Below are 14693 nucleotides of genomic sequence, written 5' to 3' on the forward strand. Positions count from 1 at the left end.
AATAAAAGTGGACAAAGATAATACTTGAGTAATTGCTCTTAAATACCAAAAAAAAAAACTATGATAATTAAGATCAAAATATCCAGTGAATACAGGCTTAGAAAATTTCACGCATCAAGATATATGATATCTTACTAGCATGAAATTTCATTTTTGCAGCCTATGTCTCTCAAAGACAATTAGTAAACCCTTCAATCTCGCCGCTAACTAGGGCCTTGTTGGAGGCACTGTTATTCTAGATAATCTTTCACTTACTGTGATTAACCATATGTCTAATTAAATCAAGCATATACAGTTATGATGCAGGATTAAGTAATTTATACTGTAATTAGCACAATCAGCTCATTACTCAAAGCAAGAATGGCATGAATAATGTGAATAAATTTTGGATTGTGTATGGCAGATGGGCAGAAACTAGCTACCACAACCATGAACTGCAGAGACTGCAAGACAATAATTGAATTTGAAATCATTATTCAAACTATGAGTTTTTGTAAGGTATTGGGTGATTTTTTTTCTTCTTTAACTTGACCATGGGAGTGACAAATAGACTATTATTGTCATGTGTAAGAAAAAATTCAGCTCATATGTTTCTACAATACCAGATAGGTCATGCACCAATTTTCATTTACCTCAAGCAATCAAACTACTTAATTAATTTAGTCATGATTTTCAAGGGAATAGCAAGTCATTCTCCACTAAAACCCTGAAACTACTAATTTTAAAGAAGAGGAGTAGACCCTTGATGGAAGACACGCCTAATTCAAGACTTTAGAATACACATGGCTACACAAACCACTATCAAAGAGAAAATGTCAACTTAACTCAAACTTAGTGCGATAATTCACATGCAAATGTGTACTGAAAGAAAGAAAATGACAATGCAATGTCTCAATAACAAGTTAACAGGATTTTGTGAGGCAATTAATCCAATAACAACAAAATTTGCAACAAATACACATTAAAATACTGTGAGTTCATGAAGGACCCACAAATAATTGCACCAAATGAGGGGGAAATTAACTTACAGATGGAGGAGTGGCTTCCAAGGAAGAAAAATGAGACTTTGGGATAATAAGAGAGTGCCTACAAAACAAACAGGGTTTGAATTCTAAGTTTTAATTACTAGTTTTAGAAATATATGTGTTGCACGTGTATACAAAAATTTATAATATACTTTATTATATAATTATTATTATTTAAATTAAAAATTATTGCAATAAAATAAAAATGTAATACATTAATAATTAAAAATTATTAAAATTTTAATTTAGTGACATTAAAGTTATTTTCAAGATTGTAAAGTTTCAGATTATAGTTCAATCAGAGCCTCATGAACAAAAAAAGTACTTTACCTATATTTAAAAGTAAAAATGGTAAGTTTTGGCCTATAATATATCTTAGTCCATATATATATATATATTAAAGATAATAAATTTATTTTATCTATATTTTAATTTTTTTTAGAATATATTTAGTATGAGAGTAACAGAATGAGGTGAAAAGTTACAATAATATTCAAAATAGAATAAACAATTAAAATTTGACAGATAATATTTAATATGAAATTGTGGGAATGTAGTTTAAATAAAAAAAAAAAAAAAAAGCCTCCTTCCTTTACCCTTCAGAGGCTTGCTAAAGATTTTCAGTTTAATGAAAACCTTATTCTGTGTTACTCCAGCTAAATATAAATTGCACATCTGAACATCATGGTCAAGATACAAACATACTTAGGATGGTGTGTATAAGAATAATTTCCATAGAATGTATGGACATCAATTCCATGTTCTTTCAGAAATCAAAATTTCATTTATTAACCTCGTTTCTCGCTTCAAAAGCGTGCTATTCAACTACCCTCCACAACCTTTCTCTGCTGGAGACAAGGACCGTGACAATGTACATGGCCTTTATAACATGCAGACTATACTAAGTCATGCACATGCTATTTTATAAATTACCCACAATGCAAAAACACATACAGAACAACAAGACCACAATCAAAGACCCTTGCTAATAACATGTAAGCGAAAGTCGCATTCAACACCAATAAAAAGAAGTTCTGTGTAATCGTAAGTTACCTTGATAATTCAAAGCACCCGCAAGACACTTTACTTGATCAACCACTGTTTCATTTATTTGCAATACGTCAGTCCCCCAGTTTCAATAATTGAAATCTTCTATTCCTAATTTTACATGGAACGTAATTTCTAAATTGTATCTTCTAATACTGCATCAAACAGTCTGTGCATGTGCGATTACTCTAGACATTTTTATTTTTATTGGTTTTCCTTTGGTCATGTGATGAGCTTTTAGAGGAGTTGTTTAGTCACCATTCATTGAATATTCAACAGATTTATCTCATTTTTGTTTTATTCATTTTAGGAGGAAACATTATTCTCCTTTTATATGCCTTTTCTTCTTTTTGTAATAGGACTCTGTTAAGATTCTTTGAAATTTTCACTTGGTTTTTTGTATTTTCAAAAGCTATAATATTACTCCTCTCAAGATTACTAGTTGGAAGACACAACCCAACCAAAATCTTATTAAGAAAATGGCATACACTTGCAGTCTGATTACTAAGCCATCAAACTTGCAAATCATTGAATTCAAACAAATACTATGGGCGGTTCAATTTAGAAGGTGCAAGGAAGATCAAGGTATAGAAAATTTGATGAGTGCATTCAAACCAATCTGTATTGGGAATATCTCTAAACTAATGCAATATTATGATGAGATAACATTACATATCAACTAAAAGTTGAGGTAGTTAACGAAATAATTCAAAAATATAAGTAAAAAGTTAGTTTAATTTAATTTATAATAAGAAAGAAATTTCTTTTTTTGTGGTGTTTTTTATTTATTTATTTATTTTTTTTTGGAGGTTAGAGGAGTAAAATAAAAGCCTTTCACACCTGCAGATGAACAATTAGCTTGCTCTTTATTGCCGAAGGAGATCCTTTTTCAAACCGATAGTGCTTCCTTTTGCCTCCTTTCTTACTTCATGCCGCTCCAACTCATTATCATTTTTAAGGCATCGAGCTGGACAAAACATCTCATGATAAGAATCCCCATTCAGGAGATGGAATGGAAAAACTACATATGGTTATGAAAAGTAAATAAACAACCTAAAAGATGTACATGGTGGCTCACATATATACATAATAAACAAAGTTCAAAACAATAAAAAGAAAAAAAAAATCTTCACCGAAAAAAAATCTTCACTGTGTGGTAGAATCGGCTCCTGTTGAGAAACTCTTGATATCAATTCAGAATTGACGACAATGGTTGCCATCTGTTCTTCCTTGAGACCATACAAGTGTGCTTTCGAGATGTATCCATTTAAGAAATGATGCATGCAGTGTACGAAAAAGCAAAGTAGATGTTTCAACAGCTCATTAGACCAAATGAACAAGTTACAGATGGAACAATTGTCCTGAAACCATGCTACTGATTACTGGTAGAAGTAGAACTGAATTTAAGAAAGGAGGGAACCCAAAGACAAAACAAAGGAGAGAGTAGGTTGTTTTTTACAATATATTATTTATTCAAGTTTCAAATAAAAAAAAATCAAACAATTTTTAGAAAAACAAGAAACAATACAAACATACTACATATCAAAACTTCATATCTCAATAATGCATAACAAAGATTCGGTCAAAATATATAAAACTCACCATGCAAATTTCGGAAGACGCATAAGGTCCAACATGTTGTTGATTTTCACCAAGAATATACCATCCTACTTCCACAACCTGGCAATATCTCCCCTCATAGCTATTTCCTGCACCTACAAGATCCAAATTAACATCTCAATCCACCTCCTCTTACTTCATACAGAACAACTCACAAGTATAGCATAAAAAAGCACAAGTTTATGCAGGACCATAGCATCAATACAACACATTACATGGTGCTTTGCCTACCCATCACTCTTAAATATAATTCCAAATTACAAATAAAATCAATGATAATTAAAGCAATTTGACATCAAAGATACAAACAAAATACAGGCCTGGACATCATAGCCAATTTGGCATCCACACAAAAGGAAACAAAGCCTTCTTGTGTTTCACGCTATTAATTCAAATCAAGTGGTAAAACCCTAATAACCACCGACCCCATTATGTAGATTTCAGAGCAATAACGACCAAAGAAACTCATTTCAACTTAGCATTTTGTGGAAATTAGCATTAGGAAATTATTTCCAAGAGAAGACATTATATGAGCAACAAATAAATGGATTTTAAGGACCTCACTTAAAATTACAGGAGAAGGAATAAACGCAGAAAGAAGGAATAAAAAAAAAACAAATAAACAAAAAAAGAGAGTGAGAGAGAGGGAAATAGAAAATTACAGGAGCTTCACTTGAAAATAGAGGTAAAAATGCACAAAATTTGAACGATGAGCTTCGTGAAGGAATGCAACAGCAAGCTTGACAGCAAGACACTCGTTCAACTGAGGGCGTCGCGTCTAGGAGTGATCGAAACTTTAAGAAGCAAGGGGCGGCAATGAAGAACAGAGGAGCGTTTTAGGTTTGTTAAGGTCACCTATCCTTAAAACTACGTAGTTTTATGTAATTTAGCACTCTCATTTAAAAAAAAAATTTCTATTTTATTTGTTATTTTATAAAATTATGAAAATATTAATTATTTTTTAACATTACTTTAATTATTATTATTCTCAATATATTTATTTTTTTCACATATTTTTACATTTCAATGATATTATAAAGAAATTTTAATTAATTTTTAATATTATTTTTATAAAAATATTTATCCAATAATTTTTTAATTCTTATAAAAAATTTTAAAAATTATTGACATAGAATGGAGCTAGTATTAAATTAGTATTTACTTGTAAATATTTTTTTATTTTTATAAATATAATTAATTATTGATTTAAATTATTTTAATAGCGTAAGTTTATGAAAGACATTTCTCTAGAATGGTATAAAAAATTAATATAGTTGAAAAAAAATTAATATAATATATATATTTGAAATTAAATTATCCCCTATAGTTTTATGAAAATAAAATTAATATAATTCTATATAATTAAAATTAAAATTAAATAAAAATAATTAGATAACACTTTAATTTTTGAAACCGAAAGCTATCGGTTTCTAAATATAACTAAAAGAATTAGAAACCGATATAAATCGGTTCCTAATTTATTTTAAAATTTCATTGATTTTGAAACCGACAGAAATCGGTTTCTAACTTTACTTTAAAATTTATTAAATCAAATATATAATCGATAAATTTTGAAACCGAAAGTTATCGGTTTCTAAGCATCGTTGAAAATTAGAAACCTATAATATTCGGTTTCTATTTTGAAAATTTAGTAAATAATATAGAAATTATAAATATAATTAGAGAACAATTTAATATTTGAAACCGAACAATCGGTTTCTAAATTACTTTCAATTAGAAACCGACATAAATCGGTTTCTAAATATAATAAAAGAAAATAGAAACCGATAGGAATCGGTTTCTAACGTTTTAAGTAAAATTTGAAACCGAAAGGAATCGGTTTCTAAATTTATTGAGTAATTAGAAACCGAAAGGAATCGGTTTCTATTTTATTTTAAAATTTAGTAAATAAAATAGAAATTACATTACTTTTGAAACCGATATAAATCGGTTTCTAAATTTTTAGGTAATTAGAAACCGATATGAATCGGTTCCTAATTTATCCTTAAAATTTAATAAATAAAATTAATGATTAGATTTTTTTTGAAACCGAAATAAATCGGTTTCTAAATATAACAAAGGAAAATTGAAACCGATAGGAATCGGTTTCTATACAGATTTTAATTTTTAGTAAATAAAATGGAAATAATATGAATGTTGAAACCGATACGAATCGGTTTCTAAATATAAATAGATAATACTTTTATTTTGAAACCGAATGAAATCGGTTTCTAAATTAAAGTGCAGAAATTAGGAACCGATATATTCGGTTTCTAATATGACAAATATTAGAAACGGAAAATTATTCGGTTTCAAAAATCGGTTTGTAATCGGTTTATAAACAGTTGCTAAATTTGCCATCAAAATGTTCTTCATAATTTAGAAACCGACGAGTTTCCGTTTCTAATTTCGGTTTCTAATCAGTTGCTATTTGGTTTTTAATGTATTTAAGTTGTTCTACCAGATTTCCGTTTCAAAATCCGTTTCAAATTATAAACCGATATAAATCCGTTTCTAAATTCGGTTTCTATTCTGATATTTTCTTGTAGTGAAGCAATAAACAATGTAGCTGAATACAAAGCTATCTTCATGGCATTGCAAATTAGTGAAGAGGTAAAAGCCCAGAAGTTTAACATTTATTGTGATTCATAACTCATCGTTAATCAACTGTAGGGAAATTTCCAAGTAAGAGACTAGAACTTGGGAATATGAGTTACATATCCAAGAAATGCTAGCACAAATCGAAGAAGATGGAGGAGATGTAAACATCCTCCAAATACCAAGGAAGGAAAATCAAGAAGGTGATAGTCTGGCTACAGTAGTAGTAGGCAAACAACACTTTTCCTAACCCATCCCTTTAGAAGAGATAGCAATACCAATTATAAATAGAAAGGAAGAAACATTTCCAATTGAAATTGGAGAGATATGGATGACACCTATTTTTTGCTAACTCGACCAAGGTATACTTGTAGAAAATCAACTTAAACCCAAAAAGATAGTGCAAAGATCAGCGAGGTATAACATACTCAATGGTTGGCTATACAGAAGATCCTACCTCTAACCATGGCTAAAATGCATCAACAGAGAAGATGGCTTATTAATCTTGCTTAAGATCTACAAAGGACTGTGTGGCGCCCATAAGGGAGCAAGAACGATTGCCAAGAAAGCATTCAAGCAAGGATTCTTCTAGGCCACCATAGTATAGGACACTAAAGAGTTGGTACAGAAATGCTAGGAATACAGTAATTGTAACACCCCTATGTTCGATAGTACGTCCTACTGTTCTGACGGCTAATGCCTACCCCGGAAAGTCAGAATGTCTAGAACTACACTGTAATGACAGTGAGAAAGTATAAAATAATGAAATATGTGATGAGAAAAATTAAAGAAAAATAAAAGAGATAAAATGTGACTAAGTTAAATAAGCCGAACCTGTAGCGATGGGTAACCGCACCGGGAAGTTACGGCGAGGACCGTTGACTAGCCCTTAACCGCGGGGAACCCGGGAAAATATTTTCGGAACATAATTAAAGGTCTACTGAGGTATAATTGACATTGAAAATGTCAAAGAAAAATTAGTAAGTCAGTACAAATAAAAACAAAAAATTAAGAAAATCGGCGGGACAAGGATTAAATCGGTGTTACCGAAAAAGTCTGAATTTGACCCGAAGAGGGGCATTTTGGTCATTTGACACCTAGAGTTGACTTTTAACCTAAATGTCCATGAAAAATAAGTGGTATTATATTTTCAAAATTTAATGAAAAATGAAATTCAAGATAACATGTAATTTAAAGGAATTGGAGGGCATAATTGCAATTAAAGGAAATCTTAAATTAATCAAATTTTTAGTTGTGATTAGTGGGGCATCAGTGGAGTATATAAGGACCACTAGGACAGATTTTTTTCCACTAAAAGATTCATCTTCTTCTTCATTCTTTTTCTTTGCCGAATGTGATTTTCCTCCGAGCTTCCTCCATGGCCATTCATGCATAAGCTCAAATCTACTATGATTCAAGCCATATATCTTCAAACTCTCTTCATTAAAAGTGGTTCTCACACCATGGGCAGTATGTGGGTAGCAAAAAAAAAAAGAGGAAATTCCATGGATTTGTGAAGCTCAAGTTGAGGTTAGTGCTTAATCTCCCCATTTTCTTTCATTAGATCTTGTTTTGAGCTTTGGGTTAGTTGATTTGTGAAGAAATTGAATAAATTAATGTATATTTGGTGAGCCCTTCATTTTGGCAGCCAAGAAATTCATGGGATTTTGATGTGTTTAAATGATGTAGATGAGTTTAAAGATGATGTTTGATATGGATATATGTATGAGAAGTGATAGGAATTGAATTGATTGAAATTGAGAAATTTAAATTATGGTTTGAAACAATTTGAAGGAGATATGTTCAATGGGGTAATTCCGCAACTTTAAAGTGTGGTTAGAAATGGGTAGTTTCATGGAATGGTTTGTTAAATTATGGTGCTTATGGTGGCAGCATGTGTATGTGTATAATTGTTTGGATTTAGACATGTAAATGAGGTATGTTCATGTGGTTAAATTATTGTAATTTGACTTTGATAATTCTGAGTTATAATGTGTATATTGAGAATGGTTACAAGCTGCCCAAAATAACCAAAATGTGATGTAATGTGTGCTAATGGTATGGTACCAAATCAGAATTGGCATGAAAGGTTAACTTGGTAAGTATAGAATGTGTAATTGGTAAGTGATGAACAATGTGTAATAGGGCAGTGTACATTTTAGCTTAGAACCTTAAGTGTGTGACTCCAATTGGTATGAGACCAATTGCAGGTGAAACTAGGCACAAAATGTGCCAACTTTCATGAAGGAAGCTTACCTAAATTCTGCTTAGAAGGTGACTTGAAAAATGACCAAATCCGTATTAGTGACTTGAAAGCCTAAAAATTGACCATTTGAGCAGCAGTTAGTGTTTAGAACATAACTCACTCAAAACAGGTCCAATTGACCTGAAATTTTTACCATGAATAGTTTAGACATATATCTACAATTCTTATGAGGACACCAAAGCCCAGAAATGTCTAGAACCAAGCCAAATAGCTTGCATAAATTCGGGTACCAAAACTGGCCGAAGTGAAAATGACCTAAAAATGACCTAAGCCTACCATTTTAGTGCATTCTGTCCAGCATTGGTAAATTGACCATATCTTGGTCTACACAACTCAGAATGACTTGAAATTTTGCCCTGCGTGCAATAAGACATAGACATACAAGTTTGTAGTTTTGACCCAGACCCAAAAACCGAGGGAACTAGGTCATCTGGCTAGGTCAAAATAGTACACTGAAATCCAGTAAATTGCAATAAAATGCAATACACTTGGAAATGAAATTGGTAACATATACCAACACTAAAGGGCTATAAAATGTGACATATTGGTAACATTAGAATTGACTCACTTAGAGTGCATCAAGGGTCAACATTATAAGTTGACTAATGAAATGAATTGAAGGGAATAGTACCAAGAAAATTTAGATATTGAATTTTATGATTGGAAACAAATTCATTGAGTACTGAAACACTTTAAATTGTGTGTTTCAATTGATAAGGATATTGAGAAGCATAAAGAACATTGAGTCAAGGCCTAAGAGCGACTCAAATCAGGTTTGTGCACAACTAGTTTTTAACTGATTTTATTCTGAATATTTCATATGATTAAATGACATATTTTTCTTATTATTATGTTTAACAAGCGTTGGATTTAATTTAATGATTATTGAAATTATTATAGTATGTATGAATTTAGCTTTGTGAAATGATATTTCCACAAGTATTAAGCATTGTTGTGGATTGAATAAATTATGTTTTGAAAAATTGTGATAGAACATGTTTTGAATTGTGATGGGCAATTTGCATGGAAAAATGCAAATTTATGATTTGAATTGTGATGAGCATAAAAAAATTATTGGATATTAAAATTGACTTTGAATCGAATTATATTGTGATTTATGCTCACTAAAAGGATTGTGATATTGTTTTAAATCTCAATATAGATGCTTGACTAGGTTATTACCCGTTTCTCTCATTTGTTGAGAAGACAATGGAGTTAGTTGTGTTTTGATTACCATGGTACATGCACAGGCTTAGATTCTCCTCTAATTAGAGGTTAGATATAAGTTTTATATTATAGCCCTTTCGAAAGATTCATTATTGTGATGTATACTGTGCACGATGATTCGACCTCCCCGACCATAGGGAGTTAGAATCACCTTGAAGATAGCCCTTTCGGATTAGTCTTGCATAGTTAGTGAGATAAAGAATGGCTTTTGAGATAAAGAGTGGTTTTTGAGATAAAGAATAGTTTTTGAGATAAAGAATGGCTTTTGAGATAAAGAATGGTTTTCGAGATAAAGAATGGTTATTGAATAGTAAAGAATTTCGATTTCAAATGGGATTTATGTATAATTGATTTTATTGGAATTAGTTTTTATTTCCAATAAATTGTTGGAATTACCTTAAATGGTTAGTTATGATTTGATAAATTGAATTTCGTGATCAAAGTCATTTTATACAAATGATTTATATTATTAGCAATGAATATTTTGAGTTTTGGAATTTGATGAGTATCCAGATTTTCAAATTATTTGTTGTAATTTTTGTTAAGGTATATTGTACTATGTTTTAAATTATAGTTGTGTACCACTGAGTTCACCACTCAGCGATAGCTTTGTATGCTGTCGCAGGTGAAAAGAGCATAGAGAAATTGAGTAAGCTTCTTTGAAGACACATTCAGATCAGCTCCAAGTATATCATAGGTATACCCATGTACGTAGGTTTTGATGTATGCATGTAAATATATGTATGTAAATTATTTGAGTAGTTGTATAAAAACTCTTGTAAAATATTTTGGTATGTAATTAAATATAAATTATTGTAAATGTAAATTTGAGATTTCATTTACCTGTATAATTTTGTAATATTAGTTTTCGAGTCTTGTAATCAATGAAATATTTCTTTTATGATGAGGTTGGTTTGAAAATGAAATGATTTGATTATTGAGACTGAATTATGAGATGAAATGAAGTTTATTGGAGTTGTATTTGAAAAAACATATTGGGAGTGTTTTCTTTTTCAGGTTTGAAGAACTGTTTTCTCAAAATATAGCTGACACTCAACTGAAATTTTGAAAAATTTTTATAACACCAGATTTTAATCAATGATTTAAATTTTACGAAAATTGATTTAAAATCCCTTGTAGTATATTTAATGGGTTACCGGTAGGCGAAGTACGGTAATTCATTAGGTGTACTACGGGATCATGTTACGTCTTACAGAGGAGTAGGGTATGACATGTTTTGTGGTATCAGAGCAATGGTTTTAAAGTAAATTTCGAACTGTGAATTTGAAATCTTTTTGCCGATAAATACAACTGCTCAAATGTTTAATACATATAGTGCATTTACATCATAAATATGATCTAATGGAGAGAAATCTCCTTGTGTTGGTTGTACAGGAATAGAAAATCCTGTGAAAAGATATGGAAGAGAAGGATAAGACAATAGAACAGTTTGTGATGGCAGAAGTACAAGTTGAGGTTCCAGCTCCATAAAGTGTCGAAGGCCCGACTGTACCAGTTTTACCGATACAAATTACTGCACAAATGGCCACTTTCTTTCAACAAATGGCTGATACTCTGTCAGCTCAAGCTCTAGCACAAACCCAACCCCCACAAGGGCAATGTGAAATAGGGAAGAGGGAGAAACCTATGGGTCAGAGCACGAGTAGTAATTTGGGGAAGAGAAAAGAATTTGAGGAGCCCCAAGCTCAGGAATCTGACAGAGGCAGATCATCAGGGTAGAGACCACCAAGATCTAGTCGTCGAACAACCAGAAGTTCCTATTCTGCCCGTTTCCACCATATTTGTGGTAAGCTACATGGAGGTATTTGTCATAAGGCCTCTGAAGCCTGCTACAATTGTGGAAAGCTTGGACACTTTGTTAGAAATTGTACTAGAGTACCTCGATCTACTCTCGAAAGTTCACAGACAGTTAGTAGAGGTCGAGATAGAAATAGAGTTGGTACTCCTCACAACCATAACATAGTGAATCAACCTGAACATAGTAGCGCATCAGTTAGAGTGTCCACTATGTGCCAAGGGGAAAGAACAGAAACTTTGGATGTAGCTGCTGGTAAGTTCTTAATTTTTGAAAGAAACAATTAATTATTTTTGTTTGATCCCAACACTACTTAGTTGTATGTTAGTATTAGAACTATATATTCTGTTGTTATTCCTTTACAGGGGAATAAATTTTGATGTATTAGTGATTAGTCCTTTAAGATAAAGAATGTGATAATAAGTGAAATTATTTATGGAAGAGTTTATCGACGAAAGGTATTTTCTAACACACCATAAATTATAAAACTAAACGGCAAGCCTACTTAATGTAAGACAAGAGGACGTAAAAGTAAATTACAGTAATAGAATTGCTCTAGATGAGGGCAAAGATATTACTGTTAGTAATTGTTAATGGATATTGTAATCAGAATAAGATTTGAATATTAGTAAATTCGAAAAGGATAAAATATAGGAAAATTTGATCTATTGGGATGTATCATAGTAACTATGCAATGTTTTTGATATTTATACTGTAAGCTGCAGATTACAGTACTGACTTGAGATTATTGTGTAGAGCTACGTACTACTCGATAATACACCAAGATGAGAATAGTTGCCAATGGCATCTGTATTGGTATAGTTATGTTAGGATAAAATTTTATTATTAGAAATGAGTTTGGAAATCCTACTTAGGGAGTTAAAACTAAAAAATTAGATTATCAAAAGGTTATAGTTCAGTACAAAAGGAAGTAAGTTATAGAATATTGATAAATAAAAGAGTTGTGGAAGTAAAAATTTGAATAGCTGGTTCAAATATAACAAAAAAATGTTACGAATATGAGTAATATTGTTAACTAGAATAGTCAAAGGACCCATGATTAGATAAGTAATTCTAACATGACCTCAATGGTCTTTCAAGAAGGGAACATGAATCGAAATATTAGAAGGAACGATAGTAAGAAAAGATTAGTGTTGTATAAACAAAGTAAATGTTATATTAGATTGTTAAAAGTCTTATACAAATTCAGAGGAAAGAAGATTATACGATCATATAGAAAAGAGAAAATAAACGTGTGAATATTGTAAGACGGCTATTGGGTAAAATTTCGCAGACGAAATTTATTTTAAGGGGGGGAGAATTGTAACACCCCTATGTTCGGTAGTACGTCCTACTGTTCCAACGGCTAATGCCTACCTCGAAAAGTCAGAATGTCTGGAACTACATTGTAATGACAGTGAGGAAGTATAAAATAATGAAATATGCGATGAGAAAAATTAAGAAAAAATAAAAGAAATAAAATGTGACTAAGTTAAATGAGCCGAACCCGTAGCGATGGGTGACCGCACCAGGAAGTTACGGCGAGGACCGTTGACTAGCCCTGGACCGCGGGAAACCTGAGAAAATATTTTCGGGACATAAGTAAAGGTCTACTGAGGTATAATTGACATTGGAAATGTCCAAGAAAAATTTGTAAGTCAGTACAAATAAAAACGAAAATTTAAGAAAATCAGCGGGACAAGGATTAAATCGGTGTTACCGAAAAAGTCTGAATTTGACCCAAAGAGGGGCATTTTGGTCATTTGACACCTAGAGTTGACTTTTGACCTAAATGTCCATGAAAAATAAGTGGTATTATATTTTGAAAATTTAATGAAAAATGAAATTCAAGATAACATGTAATTTAAGGGAATTGGAGGGCATAATTACAATTAAAGGAAATCTTAAATTAATCAAATTTTTAATTGTGATTAGTGGGGCATTAGTGGAGTATATAAGGACCACTAGGACAGATTTTTTTCCACTAAAAGATTCATCTTCTTCTTCATTCTTTTTCTTTGCCGAATGTGATTTTCCTCCAAGCTTCCTCCATGGCCATTCATGCATAAGCTCAAATCTACCATGATTCAAGCCATATTTCTTCAAACTCCCATCATTAAAAGTGGCCCTCATACCATGGGTAGTATGTGGGCAGCAAAAAAAAAAAGAGGAAATTCCATGGATTTGTGAAGCTCAAGTTGAGGTTAGTGCTTAATCTCCCCATTTTTTTCATTAGATCTTGTTTTGAGCTTTGGGTTAGTTGATTTGTGAAGAAATTGAATAAATTAATGTATATTTGGTGAGCCCTTCATTTCGGCAGCCAAGAAATTCATGGGATTTTGATGTGTTTAAATGATGTAGATGAGTTTAAAGATGATGTTTGATATGGATATATGTATGGGAAGTGATAGGAATTGAATTGATTAAAATTTAGAAATTTAAATTATGGTTTGAAACAATTTGAAGGAGATATGTTCAATTGGGTAATTTCGCAACTTTAAAGTGTGGTTAGAAATGGGTAGTTTCATGGAATGGTTTGTTGAATTATGGTGCTTATGGTGGCAGCATGTGTATGTGTATAATTGTTTGGATTTAGACATGTAAATGAGGTATGTTCATGTGGTTAAATTATTGTAATTTGACTTTGAAAATTCTGAGTTATAATGTGTATATTGAGAATGGTTACAAGCTGCCAAAAATGACCAAAATGTGATATAATGTGTGCTAATGGTATGGTACTAAATCAGAATTGATATGAAGGTTAACTTGGTAAGTATAGAATGTGTAATTGGTAAGTGATGAACAATGTGTAATAGGGTAGTATACATTTTAGCTTAGAACCTTAAGTGTGTGACTAGCCACAAAATGTGCCAACTTTCATGAAGGAAGCTTACCTAAATTCTGCCTAGAAGGTGACTTGAAAAATGACCAAATCCGGATTAGTGACTTGAAAGCCTGAAAATTGACCATTTGAGCAGCAGTTAGTTTTTTGACCATAACTCACTCAAAACAGGTCCAATTGACTTGAAATTTTTACCATGAATATTTTAGACATAGATCTACAATTCTTATGAAGACACCAAAGCTCAGAAAT

The sequence above is a fragment of the Hevea brasiliensis genome, chromosome 14, assembly GCF_030052815.1.
Source record: "Hevea brasiliensis isolate MT/VB/25A 57/8 chromosome 14, ASM3005281v1, whole genome shotgun sequence".
In the NCBI taxonomy this organism is placed as follows: Eukaryota; Viridiplantae; Streptophyta; class Magnoliopsida; order Malpighiales; family Euphorbiaceae; genus Hevea; species Hevea brasiliensis.